This window comes from Hyperoodon ampullatus (assembly GCF_949752795.1).
Source record: "Hyperoodon ampullatus genome assembly, chromosome: 5".
NCBI lineage: Eukaryota > Metazoa > Chordata > Mammalia > Artiodactyla > Ziphiidae > Hyperoodon > Hyperoodon ampullatus.
In genome coordinates, this window is record NC_136918.1 from 25,943,208 (window position 1) to 25,964,693 (window position 21,486).

General features: G+C 39.9%; 1 protein-coding gene across 2 annotated transcripts in view; it reads left to right on the top strand.

The window, feature by feature from the left end:
• Positions 1 to 21,486, top strand: part of ZNF385D (zinc finger protein 385D) — a gene marked incomplete at its 5' end in the record, with an annotated part of 942,221 nt that overhangs the window by 851,504 nt on the left and 69,231 nt on the right. The gene's annotated exons all lie outside the window — the stretch shown is intronic.

The window sequence follows — 21,486 nt, forward strand, 5'->3', positions numbered from 1 at the left end:
AAGCAACCAGTTTATTCACGGAAGGGGAAGCCAGTGGGGTTTCCATAAGCTGGCATTTAAAAACATAAGACCACTGGTCCTTGAAACTTACATAAAAAGAGATCCCGTGTGATTCATGGATGTACACACATCCATTTAATAAATCACCTTCTAAGAATACAAGGGCTGGTATGTGCCAGTTGCTTTCCAGCCCCTACAAATAGCAGTGGTCAGGAAGCATTTATATTGTCATTGATGGTAATGTCTTAACTAGAAGAGATCTTCTGGCCCTGGCTGATGAAAATATAAAATCAACAGTGAACCAATGCAACAGATTAAAGCAACGTTATTACATGTGGCACACCCATGAGACATATAATACATAGTCCTCAAAGGATCTGGAGAGATGCTTGCTCCTGTGCAAATCTGTAAGGGACGACAGTGTCCTCTGTGAGTTCCCACAACACATTTTATATACTTCATCTGAATATTATTGGTGCATGCATCATGCCTCCTTCCTGAGTACCCTGTATACTCTCTGAGGCTGAGTGACCTCTCATCATCTTTGTACCCTAGCACCTGTCTGATGCAGGGTAGGTGCTGAGTAAAATGTCTGTTGGCTGCATTTTCTTTCATCCCTTTGATTCTCTGATTCATCCGGTTTTGTGTCACAACATATAAAGGGGGAAAAAAAATTGTCATGTTCATTTCTTTGGTATCCAGAGCAAGAGCTGAATTATACCGTCTTATTAATTTAGATGTAAAACCTTGTAGGGAACACATTATTCTTTTCTCCATTAATTGAAAAGTCACCACCCTATTTGGGGGGCTGTAGGGGAAATGATTAGTCTTGAAGCAGGTGAGGGTAATTTCTGCTCCCAGATATTGGCATCTGGGATGGGATCCCTAAAGCCATACTCACCATAGAGAAATATATTTCATTTGCCAAAAGACAGTAGGTAGGAAGAATAAAGATGTAAATTTGATGTAAAAGGTTTGATATAAAGAGATGAGTTTGATGTAAAGTTTTTGCTCCTTGACAGACTCTTCTACTCCTAGACATTTTTGTCAATAATGGCTGTTTGGATTACCTTGATTTCTCTTTAAAAATGCAAAAAAAAATCCCTGTTACACTGAGATGCATGCCATTTAAAAAAATATATATGTACATGGTGGGTAGAGCTGCTGACTGGGCTTAAGAAGTGCTCCCTTGTGTGTCATCTCCATTACATAAGTGAGTTACGAATACATACCTCCATCCCTCACCTGAGAGACTAGAGTGGAAAGGCTCTGTCCTCTTGGAGGATGAATGGAAACTAGTTTGGACTAGGTTGTGGGAGAGAACCTACATAAGAAAGACAGAATCCTAGTGAGGATGCCAGATTCACCTAGTGGTTGGAATGGTGTTGAAATGGTGAAGTGCCCTTTCTAGCTGGAGCTAGAGAAAATTCCAGAAGGACAGAGGGATAATAAAATATGAAAATTTAGTAAAAATATCTTAAAGCCAAAGTAAGGAAGTGATGGGCATCTGGAAGGGATTGGCTTCCTGATCCAAGGGGACCTCTACCCACAAAGAAACAGGTCATACAGGTTGAAAGAGTAACGATTCCAGCACACTCACTAGGTGTTTTAAGCCAAACTCGATCCTTATCTGGGATTTCTGCAAAACTACCTATGAGAAGTAGCCCAAGAAAGCTCCTGGAATTGCCTAGACTCTTAGCCCATTCGTATTGCAGTATGAATCCGAGGCACCTATGCTGACAAATTGGAGTTTTCTTAAAGCTATTACTTGTCCTTTTTATTATTGCCTGTGTCCTCATACTGATTGGGAAGGAGCACAGCTCTGAAAACAGGATGGGTCTCTGAGCTAGTTTCTTACAACAGTTAAATCCTCAGAGGCAGAAGGGGAAAGAGAGAAGACTCTGATATCAAAGACCACATATTTTTTTAATAATAAAAAATTGTAACCTTTCTACTTAGTGTAAAAAGTTTTTTGTGGCTTGTGGACTTATCCATGCATAAAAGGTATAGAGACATTAAATCACTTTCACTAATTTTAACAAATTGTTCTTAATAAGAATTTAATATATATGTAGGCCAATTGTGCTTGAGTATACAGTGATGTGATAGACAAGAATCTTAAGAGAAGTTTAGGCAAAAATGGTAAAAAAAAAAAAAAAAAAGAAAGCAAGAAGTGGTATAGACTTGAATTTAAAAATTGTTTTGGAGGTTTTCCTGGGATTCTTTAAAACACAAGAAATAGAATACTCATAAAAACCAAATTCTCATTCCAAATCTACTTACAAAAAGAGAATGTAGACAAACAATTCCTTCTAAATTCCTAAATCATGTATTATGGGCTTAAATTGCTGCCTTAGGCTAATAAATATGTCTACATATTTGGGCTTACATGAGGGCTAAGGTCTCTGTCACTAACTTCGTGATCTTGGGATTCTTTTCCCCTCCTTCTACCAGTCTGCAGGCTGGAGTGGTGAGCAATTCCGTGATCCACCACCAGCTGCTCCCAGATAGCCTTGTTCCCCTACTGCTAGGCAAAAAGACACTTCCTAATGTTAATAAATAATTTTAGTTCCTACAATCTAATGAGGAGTGTTTGGTGAATTTACACAAAGAAAAATTTACAGGTAAAAGTAATATTTAAAAAAATATTTTGAACACTCAAAGTTGTTGGTACGGGAGGGTGATTGCTATTCGTTCACAGAATATTTCATGGAGCAAACATTTCCAAAAGTGACCAGAATAACTTTGTCTGATTTAGCAAGGTTTTTTTTTTTGTTTTTGTTTTTTTAAGTGAAGTATAGTTGCTTTACAATGTTGTGTTAGTTTTAGGTACACAGCAAAGTGATTTGGTTTATATATATACGTACATATATACATATATATATATATATATATATATATATATAATTTTTGGATTCTTTTCCATTATAGGTTATTACAAGATACTGAATATAGTTCCCTGTGCTACACAGTAGGTCCTGTAGTTTATCTATTTTATATACAGTAGCATATAGTAGTATCTGTTAATCCCAAACTCCTAATTTATCCCTCCCCTCGTTTTTTTTTTTTAATGCAAGTTTTCTATACAGAAAAAGTAATGACAAAACTTAAGAAATTATGCTTAAAGTAACTTGGCAAATATTGCTCAATTGACTTTTTTTTCCTGTGAAATGACACATTCGCCATTGTTGCATTAAGTCTTGTGTGAAGTCATCCACTGGTCTTTCTTTACTTTCCCTTTCAGGACAATTTTATTCATTCCTATGACCTATCCATTAGGTTAGGCTAGGTGAATCTGCAGTAATAAACAACTGCCAACTCCTGGTGGCTTTTACAGCCACTAATTATTTCTCTCACACCCTACAGAGCAGCTATGGTTTTTGTTTTTTTCTTCCTTTGTTAATTTAACTCTAGGGCCAGGCTAATGAAGCAGTCACTAGCTGGGCATTACCAGTTCTATGGAAGAGGAAAAAAGAAAGGTGTGAATCAATAGGCTTTTAAAGCTTTTTAATGCAAGTGACTTAACTTTCCTATCCCTTTCCTTGGCGAGTCACATGATCAAGCCTGATTATAAAGGGCAGGGAAGAATAATCTTCTTCAGGGAAGGGGACAGATATTAATGAGCAATAAAGCACCACATCCCACCATGGCTTCCACCATCCCTGTGTTGGAGTCTCAGCATTCCACATCTCCAGCCTTGTTCTTCTCCTAAAATCTGACCTGATTTCTTTTTTTTAATACACTTTATCTATTTATTTATTTTTAAAACTCTGCTGCATTGGGTCTTTGTTTCTGCATGCGGGCTTTCTCTAGTTGCAGCGAGCGGGGGCTACTCTTCGTTAAGGTGCACGGGCTTCTCATTGTGGTGGCTCCTCTTGTTGCGGAGCACAAGCTCTAGGTGCCCAGGCTCAGTAGTTGTGGCGCACAGGCTTAGTAGTTGTGGTGCACGGGCTTAGTTGCTCCACGGCCTGTGGGATCTTCCCGGACCAGGGCTTGAACCCGTGTTCCCTGCATTGGCAGGAGGATTCTTAACCACTGAGCCACTAGGGAAATCCCTGACCTGATATCTAAGGCTTATGGGTCACTCACTTGGATGGTTTGTTAACACCTCTATTTTGCAGGTTCAAAAAAAAAAAAAAAAGCCTAACTTTGACCATCCTCCCCAACTTTCTCTCCATCCTGTCTGCTCGATTTTTATTTTTGGTCCTGGAGCTCATAGACGTGAAATCTTCTATCCATCTTAGCCTCTTCTTCCTATCTCAGTCCACCCATCCATTCAGTGGTTGGAACCCACTCCCCTCACATTCCCAGAAGATGTCCTTCACTCTTTCACACATGGTTTCTACACATAACCTGGCCTCATGGGTCTCAGTTTTACTCCTACCATTGTCCTAGCCTCCATGCAAGTCCAACTGCCTACATTCTGGTCCCTTGACAACCATATCCTTCATTCTACTGCCCATTTATACTAGACAGTATATAAAGCACAGCAGTAACCCACTCAGAAACCTTCATTGTGCCTTTATGCTGGACCTCATGGTCCCCCATGGTTTGATCACAACCTGCCTTTCCAAAGTTTTCTTCTGTTGTTCACCTGCAATATTCTCCACTAGACATATGATCCACCTGCATCTTTCTTTCTTATACTGTTCTAAATTTCTCCCTTAAAGTGTGTCACTTTTCTCTTCTTCGTTGTGCCTACGAAGTCCCATAAGAATCCATATCTTCCTAACTGCCCTATCTTATTCTTGTTCACATATAAGTTTTATGTCTTTACCTTTTCTTATGGCCAGATGATATGCTCATTTAGAGTACATACTTGCATAATCCTTTTATTTATCTTTTTTCTTTAAAGTGTACTTTTTGTGTAAAAGATAATAAGTAGTTTTAAAACCTGAAGCAATCAGTTTTGTGCTCTTGTTCTTGAATTAAAAACAAACCTCTAGAATTTTTTATTTGTGAATACCTGATTGCATGAAAGAACAATGGTTCTCATTAATCCAAAGAATTCTGAGATATTGCTCATCAAATTTCAGAGTAGCAGGTTTTCTTAAAGGTCATCAAGTCTAACTCCTAAAGTTTGTTTGTTGTTTGTTTGCTTCCTTTGGGATTCCTTGGTTACACAGGTAAAGAAGACTTGACATTTCTAATGTTCCTTCAGTGACTATCAATCAGGAGTTAATTAGCCTATTGAGTTTTAGATTTCCGATAGTCATCTACTTGGTAAGATCTGAGAACATTTCTCCCTGGTTCTATTACATAATTCTCTCAAGTCTCAGCGAATTGCAAATATAGTCATTAGATAAAGCTACTATGTTATAAGTTAAATTTGCACTTTTCTCTCTTATGATTCAGTCTTCTTTGTATCAATATTCCCCTCTCTTTTTCTTTTTCACAATTCAAAATTATCATCCAGGGATGTTGTATTTACCTGACCCAAAGGTGCCAAGAGTGAAATACTTTTGAATCTATTTTTGAAAAGGTCTATGAATGCAAAGGAACATTTATTTACTCTGAATTAATAATTGATTCTAAGTGTTTATTGGAATTCAAATTATTTATACTTAGAGTGATGGAGACTTTTCTAATGATAAAGAAGGTATCCAACGGAAAGTGATATCCAGTGACTACAAATAAATACATTAGGAAACACAGCCTCTTTGTGAATGTCAGTCAATTTTATAAGGTCACAGAGTCTGGGGTCTTTCCTTTCCCGAGCCTTATCCTCTCAAGCCAGCTGTTAACATCAGGCCCAGTGCCAGGCAGTGCTAAGCACACACTTTTTTTTTCCTTTCCATTTAAGTAGAAGCTAAATCATGAGAATGGTGACCTGGAAATAAAAGTAGTAGATGAGTAGTTTGTAAGGAAAAACCAGTCCAATTTCATTTAGAAAACAGACACATAGTTTTCAGCGGAGGACAAGAGAGAATTCGCTTTGTTTCTGTTTTCATAAGGAAGTTGGGAAAAGTTTGCTTTTCTTGACAAAGGCTTCAGACAAAGGTCCCAAGTGTTGCAAATTATAACAGAATACAAGCTGGGTTTGACATCAGAAAGCCATGCATCTTTGAAATTGTGTTATACATTTCTATGTATGATATAGTATGGAATATATCAGATGGTATTTTATTATATAAATATTTTACATACATATTTATTGATATGCAAGATTCTGTCTTTAATACCGGTTCCTGAAATACCCCACTACACCAGGTCTTCATGATCAGCATTGCCCATTTTCTTTAAGAATAGGAACACATGCTTTTGTGGCTTATGAAGCCATAGCTCTTTTGACCTTTCAGAGGCAATACGAAGTCATTTGAAAAGGGAAACATTTCTATCAGCACTTACAGATCTGGTGTAGCAACTTAAACATGCCCCTCTTGGCGGAGTGGAAATTGTGCTGGCTCCTGGGGTCTTTCTTTTCTCACCCATTTTCCCAAAAAAAGATTCCCTGGAACAGTCATTAATACAATTAAGGACCCCATTGCCAGCATCTTGGCACAGGAGTTGAAGCACTGTTGAGAGACCACTGTTGCCTTAAGTGGTTTTTCTTTTCCTAGCGCTGGCTCATGACATGCTTCTGACTGGTCAAAGAAAGAGCCTTTACCAAGTGTTCCCTGCTCAAGATGTGTGATAAGTACCAGCAGAATGTGCTGGTAGCAGATCTCTAGAGAGATTAAAAAAGAGAAGGGGAATTCAGAAAGGAAACACATACACAAACTCTGGATGCTTATTTGAATATTGTGGTTCCAGGATCCTTGTGTATGAATCAGTGATGACAGATCATACATTACGTTGATGTGGAAATCACAAACAATATTCTATCCCGTTCTTTTTGTGCCTGAGGAAATCAAGATGAATGGTATTGTGCTGATAAAAGCTTTGACCCAGATACATTATACAAACCCAATCCTTGAATCGCAGAAGAATTTCACAAAAAATTCTTCATCTGGACAGGAACATGTTGTCTTCCTAAACATAATGAATGAGTGAAGCAGTGAGGACCTACGTTTCCTAAAGAACCTGTTTTCTATCCATGGTCAAGGGCTGGGGTATGGTGTGCATGGTAGGAGGGGAATTAAAACTAAACTGACAAGCTAGACATAATTTATGTTATGGTTCAAAGCAACAGGGTCCCTGACTTGTGTGTGTGTGTGTATGTATCTGTACACACTTCGTGTATGTGACTGTCTTTTTTTAAGAAATACCAAATTGAATAAAATAAATGATAAGCTAAACACCTAACCAGTATCTATGAAATAACAGACATCTGGATGAATTTTAAGAACTAAATTAAAACTCCCAGTGGCTTTGTCTACAGCTGTTACACTTCTGGAAACATCTGTATCTATGTGTGCATTTGTGTGTGTTTTTTAATTAATGGAGTGTTTTTCCCCATATTTTTATGTTCTTCTTAGGAATCAAGTGTACATAAGCATATATAATGATAAAATATTTCAACTGCAAAATAATAATTGTTAATGTTAGACTCTTAACTGTAACAAAAAAGTTTAACAATAATCAAATATGACAGAACATGAAGTGAGCACCTGTAAAAAACACGTGGACCATGAGAGAACTTTGTCTCCAAAGTGGAAAACTGAAGGGTTTAATATCTAATAGTAATAGACATGAAACGAATGTGAAACAAAACATGTTAGCAGCACATTTCTTACAGTCAGGAGCCATAAAGTTTCTACTGAATTCTTAGTAAAACAAAAACTGAAACAGATATTTAAATTAAAAATTATACTTGCATTTATGTTCAATGAATTCCAGACTCTTAAACATGGCATCAGAACTTTTCTGTGGTCTGACCTTTGCCTACCATTTCTGGCTGTCCTTCATGTCTCTGTTGAACTCCAGTGCAACAAAATTACTTGAGAATCCAGGGCAAGGTGCATATGTTCTTTTGCTTCGAAAAATCCTCCCTTATACCTCACCTCATCCCATGTATCACCTACCGAGGCACAGAGGATCCACACGTTGTGTGCCAGTGATAGGTGTATGGATGTGCACAAACATGTACAGATAGAATCACCTTCTTTGCCTGGCTGATTCCCATTTCCAGGCTTCTGTGTAAGTTCCATCCTAGCACCTATTGAGTGCATCTTCCGACTTGTCAACCCCATCAAAGTTTCACCTCCTTGATGGAGCATACACCTTCATCCCATATGTCTTTATCCCAGCCACTAGCAGTTTTACATTAAAACTGTCAATAAAGTGATGTATTAATTTTATTTTCAGGAATATCATCCTAAGAATTCTTTTAACAGTGAAAACTAACACACTCCCAAAATATATAGTACCAATTTCAACGCCTAGAGTCAATATATTTTACTAATTGAACTCTATTACATTTAACTACTTTATAATACACATCAAAGATATTAACCAGTGTAACTCAGAATTTGAATGTGCAACCCTTGGGTTGAACATTTCCCAGAGACAGCATAAAATTAAGTTGCTATTTTAATTAACTTAATTACATTCAGATTCATCATTAAATTACCCTGCTACTTCAGTTTCTAATGAGAGTGAAGAACATTTTAAAAAGCTCTATTGAGTTAGATTGACGATGTACTAACCAAGTTGTGTCATTGGTATCAGGTTAAATTTGAGGGCAGAGAGCATATTTAACTCAGTGGGGTAGAGTCTGTGCCATGCGGCCAGTACACAGCCTTTGCTTTGCTTTTGCTATGACTCAGTTTGCAGGCAGCCTTGACAGCATTTTATACTTACATGATTGCTCAAGTCAATTACCCTCAGACTAACAGCTGGTGCCTGGCCAAACTCCAAGGTGAAGGTCAAGATGCAGAATGTGTAGCAGTCAGGATACTTACCCATTTGGACCTTATCTTATTTTTTGCCTGGCTTTCTCTTTCCTTGCCAGCTCTCTGGTAGAATTAAGTAAAACCAGAAAAAAATAGTGCATTTATTTCATGCTGCTCAGGAAGTAGAAAAGCTTGTGGAAAAGAAAACCTTTCCCATCCTTCTCTGAACTGGTCAGAGATTTGAGCTCTGACTCTTGAACTCTAGGGTATTTATTTGTTCTTTCATCCACCCATTCATTCACACCCACTCATTGCTATTCAAATAATTTTGCAATATTTTAAGATACTGCAGGACTGCAAAGTAAGGTATAGAATAGGTGGTCTACTTCCAGGGTGACTCCAGTCTGGTTGGAAAACAAGAAATGAAACTAAAATATAATCCAGAGTAGGAAATGATTTGTCAGGGGAAAACAGCAGATATACTGCCATGAAAGTCTAGAGCAACTGGAATGATCCTTTCATAGGAGGGAGGTAGAGGGTTCACAAATACTACTAACCACACTGCTAAACACGTCAAGGGTGGCAATCCCTAAAACAACTCCTTAGATGAAGTGTTTCACTTAAACATTTAGGGCATATTCAGTATTTCTTCCTGTCCTCTCGTAATTCACTTTAGTGAAGGAGCAAGAAGAAAAGACTAAAACAAAGAGGTTTAGAAATTCGATGTTAGAGGCTAGTGAAGGTTATAGGAGAATCTAACTCTTAATTTACAGTTCAAGAAACCAGATTCTGAGTGAAATAACTTCACTGATGTCAACACGTTTGTAAGAGGCAGAGCTAAGATTGGAACTGAGTTCTGATCCCTGCAGCCTTGTGATCTCCTTGTAGGCAGCAAACCCCTTGATCCTCTGCTAGCCCTTGTTAACCCTACCCCACTGGGCTTTTTTGGCAGTCAAATGTTAATTTTTCTAAATGAATATACAAAATTATCAAATAAAGATACCACAAGACTGCCTACAGTGCTTCCCTTGTGGCACAGTGGTTGGGAGTCCGCCTGCTGATGCAGGGGACACGGGTTCGTGCCCCCGTCCAGGAAGATGCCATGGCCGCTGAGCCTGCGCGTCCGGAGCCTGTGCTCCGCAACGGGAGAGGCCACAGCAGTGAGAGGCCCGCGCGCGTACAGCAAAAAAAACAAACAAACAACTGCCTACAGTGGAAGGGATTAGAGTCTGGCAGGACATGTATTACCTTCTAGGAATTTCTAGTTTGGAAAGTGCTTTAATTCTTTCAGGCAACTAAGGTGATATTTAGTACAGTAATTTTGGTAATTGAAAATCCAATAACTTAGAAAGGATTGATTCAGGGCCCGTAAATGCAAGCTTCTTCCTGTGTTACTAAGACATTCTAGATCAGTTTATAGTGGTATTTAAAAATAAGGTAATGTAGTCTAAAGTTCAGGGGCATAAATAGTTTGCTCTATAAAGTTGGTGAAACAGTGTACTTGTTATTTATATAGCTTTTAAAATTTCCATAGGTCATCATATTAATTTGTAAATTACTGACGTCCCCATTTTAAGGAATTTTCTTTGCAGAAGACTGTATCAGAAATGAGATAGAAATCATATTTATCTCCCTATTAGTAGAAATATTTCATAAATCTCTCATTTGCCAAATATTTGGAAAAACATGTTAGTGATGTTGGATTTGTCTCTTAGTTATTTTGAGGTACCAGGATGTGTTAACTTTTGTGCCCTAGGAAGAGGGGGTGGCTAATCGTCACCCTGAAAGATGAATGGATCTTAAAAAGGGTTTTGAGACAGTAGGTGAACACCAATTTCTTACTTCAAAGTAATCCAGGATTCTAACCCGATTATAGGCCTTTGTGTTAAAAAACCACAAATCAAATAGCTGTGGTTGGAATAGCCATAGAATAATTTACTTGGCATGGCTGTCAAATTCCTTGAGTATTTCTGTCCTCTATTATTCACTTTTTTCAAAAGGGTAAAGGTGACATCTTCCATCAAACTTGCAATTAATGGGGGAAGGCAAGATAGTTTTTTTTGAGTTATATCTTGCAGAAATTTAAATTTTTATAATGCAAAGAGTAATGAAGGAAAGAAACCAAGTGGGACTTGATTAACAAAGTACTTTTTTCACGTAGAACACATCTAGAATCCATCAAGAAGGCCCATTCAATTTGCGGGTACTTTGTCATCAGATTAATTTAATTTAGGTGCTGTTAAAATTATTTGCCTTTACTTAAAAACCTCAGAAAGTCTTTGTTTTTAGCTTCATCAAAATTCCACCCAATGTAAATTTCTGCACAGCCAGGAGTTGCCAGTTTTATCAGTTGTCTTCTTATTCCAGAAAGAAAAATAAAACATTTACTGTAATGTGCCCTACTCCCTGGTTTGGTCAATGTGCAAATTTACTTTTGGGTACCTCATTCATACTCAATCCAACATTAGCATCATGAAAACCACATGTATGGCTGTTTAGAATCTCTGTGGCGTGTTTTAATTTAATGAAAGCTTTTCTGAAATGCTTGAGTGTATATGTGTAGGTTTGACTGCAGAGTGCAAATTTATATAAAATTTTACATAGTTGGATAGGATACAAGTAATTAGGTTGCAAAATGGTGAATACTCACTGTTAAAAGTAAAAAAAAAAAAAAAACAAAGATGGAAAAGTCAGCCATTTGTCTATCAGAGTTCAACAAACCTTTTCTGTACAGGGTCCAGATATTAAGTATTTCAGCCTTTGTGGGTCATGCAATCTCTGTCACAGCTACTCAGCTCTGACCCTGTCGCATGAAAGCAGCCATTGCCAATATGTAAACGCATGAGCTGTGTTCCAATAAAACTTATTTACTAAAACACACAGCAGGCTGGATTTGGCCCACGGGCCATACTTTGCATATCCCTGGTCTAGTGGCCTCTAAATATTCAGCTGTTTGGTATTTTTTCCAATTATCTGTGCATGCAAAACAAACCACTCAAAACTTGGTGACGGGAAAAAAATTGTCATTTATCATCAGTATCTGTCATGATGATGAGCATCTTACTAGTAGTATTATTAGTATCATGTTATGAGATCTCTCATGATTCTGAGGTTAAGTAGGCAGGTTTTTTTGTTTTGTTTTGTTTTGTTTTGTTTTTTGCGGTACGCAGGCCTCTCACTGTTGCAGCCTCTCCCGTTGCGGAGCACAGGCTCCGGACGTGCAGGCTCAGCGGCCATCGCTCACGGGCCCAGCCGCTCCGTGGCATGTGGGATCTTCCCGGACCAGGGCACGAACCCATGTCCCCTGCATCGGCAGGCGGACTCTCAACCACTGCACCACCAGGGAAGCCCAAGTAGGCAGTTTTTGCTTCAGTGGAGGGCTGTCTCCCATGTACTTACAGTCGAACGGCAGCTTTTGATGCAGTCATCCCCAGACCTTCCTCACTCACAGATCAGGCTGTTAGTGATGCTGCCTTTTTGTGGGAACCTCAGTGGGAGCTGTCTGCCAGAGCATCTACTGGTGGCCTTTCCACGTGTCCTAGCCTCCTCACAACATGGCACCTGGGTTCTGAAAAGATAGCTAGGCTGAAGCTCAAATTCCTTTTATGACCTAGCCTCTAATGTCCCAATATCCTTTCACTGAACTTACTCTGTTGGTTGAGACGGGCACCAGAGATGGCCAAGATGGTACCCAAACGATGGCAGAGTGACAGAGTCACAATGTCAGCCAGTCATGTGAGATGGGTGTTCTTGCTCTGTCCATCTTTGTGAAATGAAACTGCCCCAGTGGTATTTTATTCTAGTCTGTTCTGCTCTGCGGTATTTGACAGCAGCCATAGAAAAGGCAGGACAGGATTTGGAGATCAAGGGAGAAATTGGGACTGTAATAGGAAGAACACGTTGATCATGGTGAGGAAGGCAAGCAGGACCTAAACCCAAGTTAGTATAAGACTCGAAACACTAGAGCCGTGTGTTGAAGTGAAAGAATTTTAGGAATGTATATAAAAGATGAATGCATAGCCTCCTGTTTTCAGAGGAAGGTTGTGAATCCAGACCAACAGGGAAGGCCATCAGGAACAGACCTCCATGACCAGAAGCAAGAGATGCCCTTGACTTGGAGGCCACAGTCTGAGTAGACTGGGAGCTCCATAACTTTTTGACTGTCTGGAAGCCATTGCAACCCAGGACAGCCCGTAGCATAGAGTGGGGCAGACAAACAGCTGTTCCTAGGTGGGAAGAGAGAACCAGGTTTAGATAGTGAAGCTGAATCCTGGCAGTTGTCCCCAAAGCAAAAATCTCACCAAAATGACTGCATCAGCTGGTTGCTTTGACATCACGATTCCAAAAATAGATGAAACAGCCCATCTGGGAAGTTCAAGAACGAGGCAAGGCTTTCAAACTCCATCCCCTAACTTCTCTCATTTTTGCACTCAGTCAGCTGTTCTCAGCATTAGAACCCCCGGAAGGGCCCTTCCAAGCCTGCACCTTGGTATGCGAGGCCCGAGACATCTGTTGTGCCATTTGGAGCCTCCATCCCCTGTCCCCGGCCGTCTCTGTTTGTGGACCAAATGTGCCTATTTTTTGCTCTATTGGTTTAATAGCCCCAGGAAAAGTTGATAATGCAATCATGGAAGTTCTGTCTGAGGGGAATGTCTCAAGTTTCATCTCTAGCCTTTCTCTGGGACTCCTTGGACCCTCTGGACTCTAGGTTCTGCTCTATTCCAGCTGCTTTAGGTGTAGAGCCTATTGAAATTAACCTACTGTGTGTGTGTGTGTGTGTGTGTGTGTGTGTGTGTGTTACTGTCCCTCTATCAGCAGCAAGAAAAAAATTGCCATATTATTTAGCAGTGTCTTAACGGGTTTCAGTCCATTAAAAGCAAAAGAGAGCATTAAATAGCATTCTTTGGCTTTTAACCAGTGAGCTTTCATCGGTTTATTAATAGATTCTAACTACAAATGTGCCTGTTCCATGCTAGGGTTTTAGGCTGACTCTAGCAGCAATCGTCCTTTGGGACTAGAAATCCAATTTCAAGTTCTACCTCCAGGTAATGCTTTTGGACTGCTTTGGAGAGATTAAACAAATAAATGGCACAACTTTCCTTCCAGAGAGCTGAAGCTGACTGGATTTATTCATGCTCTAAAAACCCTGGCCTAAGATAACAGCCAGGACTGAAGTAGCAAACTGCCCAGTGGGCCCAATGGCAGTCTCCTTATTGTCCTGTTTCTAAAGGGCTGTGACATTGGATGGACAGAAGGCTGAGAATCAGGGTAATGGAAGGGATATATCTGAATTCTTCTAGAGAAAGTCCGATGCACAAGAACAAGATTGGGAGTTTTGCCTTGGTGCTAATAGGGTAGAAGATTCCATTCTAGGTATACAGACACATACAGGCAGGAGAAAAGCTAAATCACTGTTAGCTCCCTGTGGCACTGCCATGCTTCCTCCTTTTTTCATAATGAGTCATGTTTCCCTTTTTGCCTTGACTGCTAGGAACATTAGAACTAACTTGATGAACAACTGTAATCTTCCTGAAGTTAATTGAAGGGAAGAGGAAGAGGTCGATCAAGCACAAGAAGAGAAAAAGACACAACATTTTAACTCTGTGCAATAGAGTTTAAAAAAATCCTAAAGAGACTAATCAGCCTGGAGAGATTATGATGATGTGAATATGTAAATTCAATGTTAAACTACATTTTCCCTCCCCTTTTTAACTTAGCATGGAGGAAGCTTTTAAGGAAGACTGACTTGGTCTTAGCAAATAATGAAATTGCATTTTCATGGCACATTTAATTGTAATAATGATTAGCGTAGACATCTATAGCACTAACTATGAGTCAAATACTCTAATATTTTACGTAGATTGGCTTATTTAATTCACACAGAAAGGTTCTAATCTTATTCCCATTTTGTGAATGATGACACTAAGGATCAGAGAGGTTAAGTACTTACCCAGAGTCACACAGCTGGTAATGATAGAACCAGGATTGGAATCCAGCAGATCTTCTCCAGAGCCTTGGTCCTGAGCACAAGGCATGTTCCCCCTGCAGTGTAAGGTTGTGATTCAGCTATATTTCAGTAAGCATATTATTTGATAATTTTTCCTCTATCAAGTTTTCTCCATATTATTACTATATTAATATTGTTCTGTGTGTGAATATTATATAGTGTATATGTGTCTGTGATTATGCTTGGAAGTATCAGTAAACGTATAGGATTGACAGTGAGGAAGGTTATAATGGTAGATCTTCTGCTGTGATGTTAGGTGAAATTTGGAATTTGCAGTAGAGGCATCACTTACTAAATACCCATGTCTTCCCCTCATGTTCAAGTTCCTCTTGCATTTCTACTTGGGCCATATAATTCATTGTAGCTAATGTGATTATAAACAAAGGCATAGATTGTGAACCACTGCATTTACAGAGAAAAAAACCTAGCATGTAGGACAAGAGTGGTGTTGGAAGGGCCACTTTTTTTTCAAAGGCAAAAGAGTTAAAAAAAAACTCTGGAGATATATTTGTTCTGGAAAAGTTTTGATGGTAAGATGCTAGCTGTCTTCAAATATCTGGTGTGTCACCATGTAGAAGAATGAAAACAGTGTCGTTCTATATGGCATGAAGCTATATAACCAGGGCTACTTAGTAAAAACTACAAGGTCTTCCCTGATGGTCCAGTGGTTAAGACTTCACCTTCCAATGCAGGGGGTGCAGGCTCGATCCCTGGTCGGGGAACTGAGATCCCACATGCCTCACGGCCAAAAAACCAAACATAAAACAGAAGCAGTGTTGTAACAGATTCAATAAAGACTTTAAAAATGGTTCACATCAAAAACAAAAAGTCTTTTAAAAAAATACAGAGGAACTCACTAGGTTCAATTAAAAAAGAAATTCATTTTGATATCCCGTTATGGACTCTCCATCCCACTTGTCAATAATTTATTTGTTGTGCGGTTTTGTATATTGTCTGCCACCTCCAATAGAATAGACGTTCCTTAAGAGCAGGAAGATGTCTGTCTTGTTCATGGCTGTTTTCCTAGCGCCTTGCATAGTCTTGGCTCATTAAGAAAAAGCACAGTGTAAATAGTCAGCCAACAAATGAATGGAGGAACGATTGAATGAACAAAGGAGCTTTCTATTGGATAGAACATTCCAGATATTTTACTGACCATGGTGGAATTCTGCTACAGGCTATGCGACTGACTAGTAGTTAGGAATATTTTGGAGTAAACTTTGCATTGTGGTTCTACTAGATGTGAAGCAGTATTCCAATGCCCAGATCCTCTGATGTTTATCTCTTTACTTTTGAGCTTTCTTGATATTTAAAGCCTTTTGCTTTTTAATCCTTAGCAGATAGGAGATCCAGTCAAGGTGCTTGTTGTTGCAAAACCACAGAGAAATATTGCATGCATTTTTTTAGCCCTACCTGTTTGTGAGCACATTTATCATGTTTTGATAACATATCATCTTCGGAGAAACGGGCAGCCTGTTCTTTGTCATCCGGACGGGAGGCTGTGGCATGACTGATGTGAGCCTTTATCAGGGATCATCGTCCACTAGGTGTCTCTGAAAAGTGTGTGTGTGAAAGGCTGTGCTTGCATTTATGACACTTGGGTCCATTTCTCCTTATGGAGCTGTAAACTAATGCACCTGTACCACCTCATCTTAAGTTGGGTGCTCATATTCATGCATGGCCAGACTTTGATCACTGGTCGGATTAGCCTCATTATTCACCGAGCATCACTTCTACTCAGCAGTCACTGGCTGGCTTTGTGACTCTCTAGATAAAGTCTGTGAATCTCTCTGCTAAGTCAGTTTCCAGAGAGGACAGCCCCTGGATTGGCAGCTATGAAAATCAGCAGCCACTCAATGCCTAACACAGGATACTGTGTTAGGACCTATTTCTTAGGACCTAAGAAAATTCACTGCCTTCAAGGAGACTTCAATCTTGTTTAGTAGATAAAACCAAAATGGAAATACTAGGACGTTCGCCTAAAGGTCCAAACAGAAAGGGTGGTACAGCCATGGGGTAGAAGGAGTGAAGGTAAGGGGTTGCATCGGGAAAAGTAGATGGCGTTTGGAACAAGACTCTAGGTTTCTAAGCTCTGCTGCCTCATTTAATTTTCTTCATCTATCAAATAATATGTTGTAGTGAGGATGATCAATGATGCAGTTAAGACACCTATCATAATGCCTGGCATGTGTAGGTACTCTGAAATGGCAAGAAGATTACCGTGGTTACTGTTTACTGTTATTACTATCATGGACCCACTCCTCTGTGAGCCTCACAAATGGGGTATTAAAAGGAAACCTCCTGGAGAAAGCTGATAGCTAACAAGATCAGAAATCAAAGTTTAGCCAAGTGGGCCGAGGCATCTGGGACCTTTGATTTGTCACAAAGGTGAGTGCACATCGGTGATGACAAATGTACATTTTCTTCCACCAGCTGGAAGTTCAGGACAGTTCAAGTTCTTTCCTCATGTCTGCACCAATATTTAGTAACCTTGCCCTTCATGGTAACACATGTATCTCTTTAATGCCCACATTATGGCCTGTGTTCAGAGTTAGCAAATAAGGAAGACTTTTAGATCAGGATCAATGTTTTTTTTAGAAGGAATCTCCCTGAACCAGCTGCTTACAGCAAGACCATGGCTCAGAAACACCTACACGTGGAACAAGCCTCAGAAATAATCTAAACAGAGAGAGTTTCCCATTCCAAAGAAAATGGAGTAAGCAGATTCCATCCTACCTTCCTGCTGATTACAACCAGAAACCCTGGACAAAATACAGAGAACAACTGTCAGAAGAGTCTGACAAGTGGAAAAGCGTAGGACTGACCAAGGACCTCAGGACTTGAGGGATGACCCAGCGGGAAGTTCCCTGGTTGTTTGGTTTTTGTTAGTTTCTTTTGTTCTGGATGTTTGGTTTTTTGGTTTTTGTTTTCCTTCTATATATGCCAGCCTGGGCACTAGAGCAGCCTGCAACCTGGAACTGCCAATGGGTGCAGACACAACATCTGAAGGACAGCTTGCTCTTTCTAGCCCTCTTGTAGGCTTGGAAGACAGTAGCCCTGTAGGATGGAGCCCTTCTGGCTATACACACTGTGCTCCAGGCAAATAGGACAAAGAGCCCAGCCTCTCCCCCTCCCACCAGACCCTTCAGAAACTGTCAGGGAGAGTCCTACTGACCATCTATGCTCAGCACTGTTACAAGCAGACGCAGTATCCTCTCTACGAGATACTCGGCCAGCCCCACCACATGAAGACGGATCTGGGTGGATGCTTTAAATTTTTTTTCTTTACCAGCTGGCAGGATGGTAAGCTTTGTCAGTAGAGGGCACAGGAGAGACACTGCAGGAGGAAAGGGTCTTTCTTCCTGGTCTTGGGTACTCACTGGCCAGACTCCGGCAGTATGGGTTGTATCCCCATAGACACCCAGCTCCTGCAGTACGCTTGGGCCAGCAACATCTCCCACGACAGCAAATGGCAGTTGTGTACCTTTGTATCTCTAGTTAAGTTATTCTCCATGAATAGCTTTCTCTGATGCCTAGAGGGTGGATTTCCAGTGAGTACCACTGCAGAGGCCCCAGAGCAACCTCTCAACCTTTCAGTGAACCAGGGCCACACCCTCTCCAACAAGGTCTGGAGCTCAGGTCGGGGGGACGGGGGCTATTCCTTAGGCACAGGACCTCAGCCCTAGAGGTGGTGGCTGCTCCTTATATCTGCTGGTCCTGTATTGTTTAGAGATCTCTTTACTTCATACTAGGCAATCGTCATTAAGCAAGAGCCTGTTACGGTTAATAGTAAACTTATTTTTTTCAGTTTTTTTTTCCCCTGTGCTATACAGTAGGTTCTTACTAGTTACCTATTTTATACATAGTAGTGTATATATGTCAATACCAATCTCCCAGTTTATCCCACCCACCCCTTTACCCCCTTGGTGTCCATACAGTTGTTCTCCATGTCTGTGTCTCTATATCTGCTTTGCATGTTCAAAGTACTGTGTAGTTTCTCTCTCCTGATTGGACCCTGACTAATAAAGACTGACACCAGTGCATGACCCATTAACACAAAAATGGATAAAATAGCTTTCATCAATATTAAAACCTTTGTTCTGTGGCAGACAAACCTCTGTCTGGGGGAAAATATTTTCACTTCACACATCTGACAAAGGCCCTGTATCTAGAATATACAAAGAACCCGTTAAACTCAACAGTAAGAAGGCAAACAGCCCAATTAGACAATGGGCAAATGCTTGAGCAGATACTTCACCAAAGACTGCACAGATGGTAAATAAGCACATGAGAAAATATTCAACATCATTAACTATTAGGGAACTGCAAATTAAAGCCACGGTAAGATATCACTGTGCACTTACTAGAATGGTACAGTGAAACAAATAACAAAATTTGACAATCCCACATACCAATGAAGATGCAGAGCAACTGGAACATATTGCTGGGGGGAACGCAGACTGGTCCAGCCATCAGGGAGCTCAGTTGGTGGTTTCTTATAAAGGTAAATATATACTGACCACTTGACCCAGCAGTCTTATTCCTGGGTATTTATCTCCCAGAACTGAAAACTTCTGTTCACATGAAAACCTGGATGCAAATCTTTATAGAAGTTCTATTAATGCTCACCAAATACTGAAAATAACCCAATGTCCTTCACTAGGCAAATGGATTAACAAACTATGGTACAACAATATGATGGAATATTACTCAACAATTAGAAAGAATAAATTATTGATGTGTGTTGCAGCTTGGGTGGCTCTTAAAGGCATCACGGTGAGTGAACAAAACCAACCTCGAAAAATTCCATACTTTATTGTTCCATGTATGTAGCATTCTCCAAATTAGACTCTGCAGTAGTTTTGAGGATTTAGAGTTGGAGAGACACTGTGACTGCAGTGGGGTAACATGAGGAACTTTCTTTGGAGTGATATAACAGTCTATTTCCTGATTGTGATGGTGGTTACCAGAATATATACATGTGATAAAATTTCAAAGACATACACTAAAAAAGGTCACCTGTTAAAACTGGTAAAATTTGAATAAGATCTGTAGTTCACTTAATAGCACAATCCAAGGTCAATTTTCTGATTTTGGTACATTTGCTATGGTTATCTAAAATGTTATCATTGGAGGAATCTAGATGAAGACTACACAGGAGCTCTCTATACTGATTTTGCAACTTCTCTGTTGGTCTAAAAATTTGTCAAAGTAAAAATGAAGTAAACAAAAAACCACAACAATAACAGCAAAGCCAGAAATAAGCTGAAAGTACAATGGTAGAAGGATAGGGCTAAGACAGGGGGTGCTGAGGCCAGGGATTATTCTAAGCCATACTCTTGAGTTTCTGAGTTAGTTAACCTAGTTTGAGGCCCAGGAATTGGCACTTTAAAAAATTTTCACAGATAATTCTACTGATTACAGATGTGGGGGAAATGCTGCTTCAAAGGAATTCTAAGGCAAAAGTAAGCTTTGCCTAGGAAGGAGTAGTTTCCTTGGTTCCCTGGGTTTGTAGTATTTGGTAGTGCTGCTTATGTTGGCCTGAACATTTTTTTTAGCTTTTTTTTAATTGATGTGTAGTTGCTGTACAATAAGTTTTAGGTGTACAAAATAGTGGTTCACAATTTTTCAAGGCTATACTCCATTTAATTATAAAATATTGGCTAGGGCTTCCCTGGTGGCGCAGTGGTTGAGAGTCCGCCTGCCGATGCAGGGGATGCGGGTTCGTGCCCCGGTTTGGGAGGATCCCACATGCCGCGGAGCGGCTGGGCCCGTGAGCCGTGGCCGCTGAGCCTGCGCGTCCGGAGCCTGTGCTCCTCAATGGGAGAGGCCACAACAGTGAGAGGCCCGCATACTGCAAAAAAAAAAAAAAAAAAAAAAAAAAAAAAATATTGGCTAGATTCCCTATGTTGTACAGTGTATCCTTGTAGCTTATTTTATACCTAATAGTTTGTACTGCTTACTTCCCTCCCCCTATATTGTCTCTCTGCCCTTCCCTCTCCCCACTGATAACCTCTAGTTTGTTTTCTATATCAGTGGGTCTGCTTCTGTTTTATTCACTAGTTTGTTGTATTTTTTAGATTCCGCATATAAGTGATCTCATACCGTGAACTTTAATTGGTCCTGGGCAAGGATGCGCAAACTTTTTCTCTAAAGGATCAGGTAGAAATATTTTAGGCTTTGCAGGCCATGTGATCCCTCTCCTGGCTACTCAATTCTGCCATGGTCAGTAAAGCAGTCATAGATAATACATAAAAGAATGGTTATGCTTGTGTTCCAATAAAACTTTATTTACAAAAGCAGACAGAAGACCAGAGGTAGATGCTGATTTAGAGGACTGAGTGGATGACTCACTTAGTAAGAATCAACCATGGGATGGTCCTAGCCCATGAGTTTTTGAATCCTGCTCTGAAAAAATGAGTCCAGACTTAAAGAACCATTGGCTCTATGTTCTCTGCTCTCGTCCAACCATGCTTAGTGCATTCACTTAGTTCTGGTCTCCTCACTTCAAAGAAAGTGTATGAAACTTTGCAAAGCCAGAACGGATCACCCAGGATGGTGAAGCACACATGGGAGAAGTACTTGAAGCAACTGGACCAGAGGAAAATGTTGAGAATGATACCATGTCTGAACACTTTGATGTTTGGAAGAGAGATTATGAAGTTTATGACTTAAAAAAAAATTAAGGTTGTTTATTCACTTATC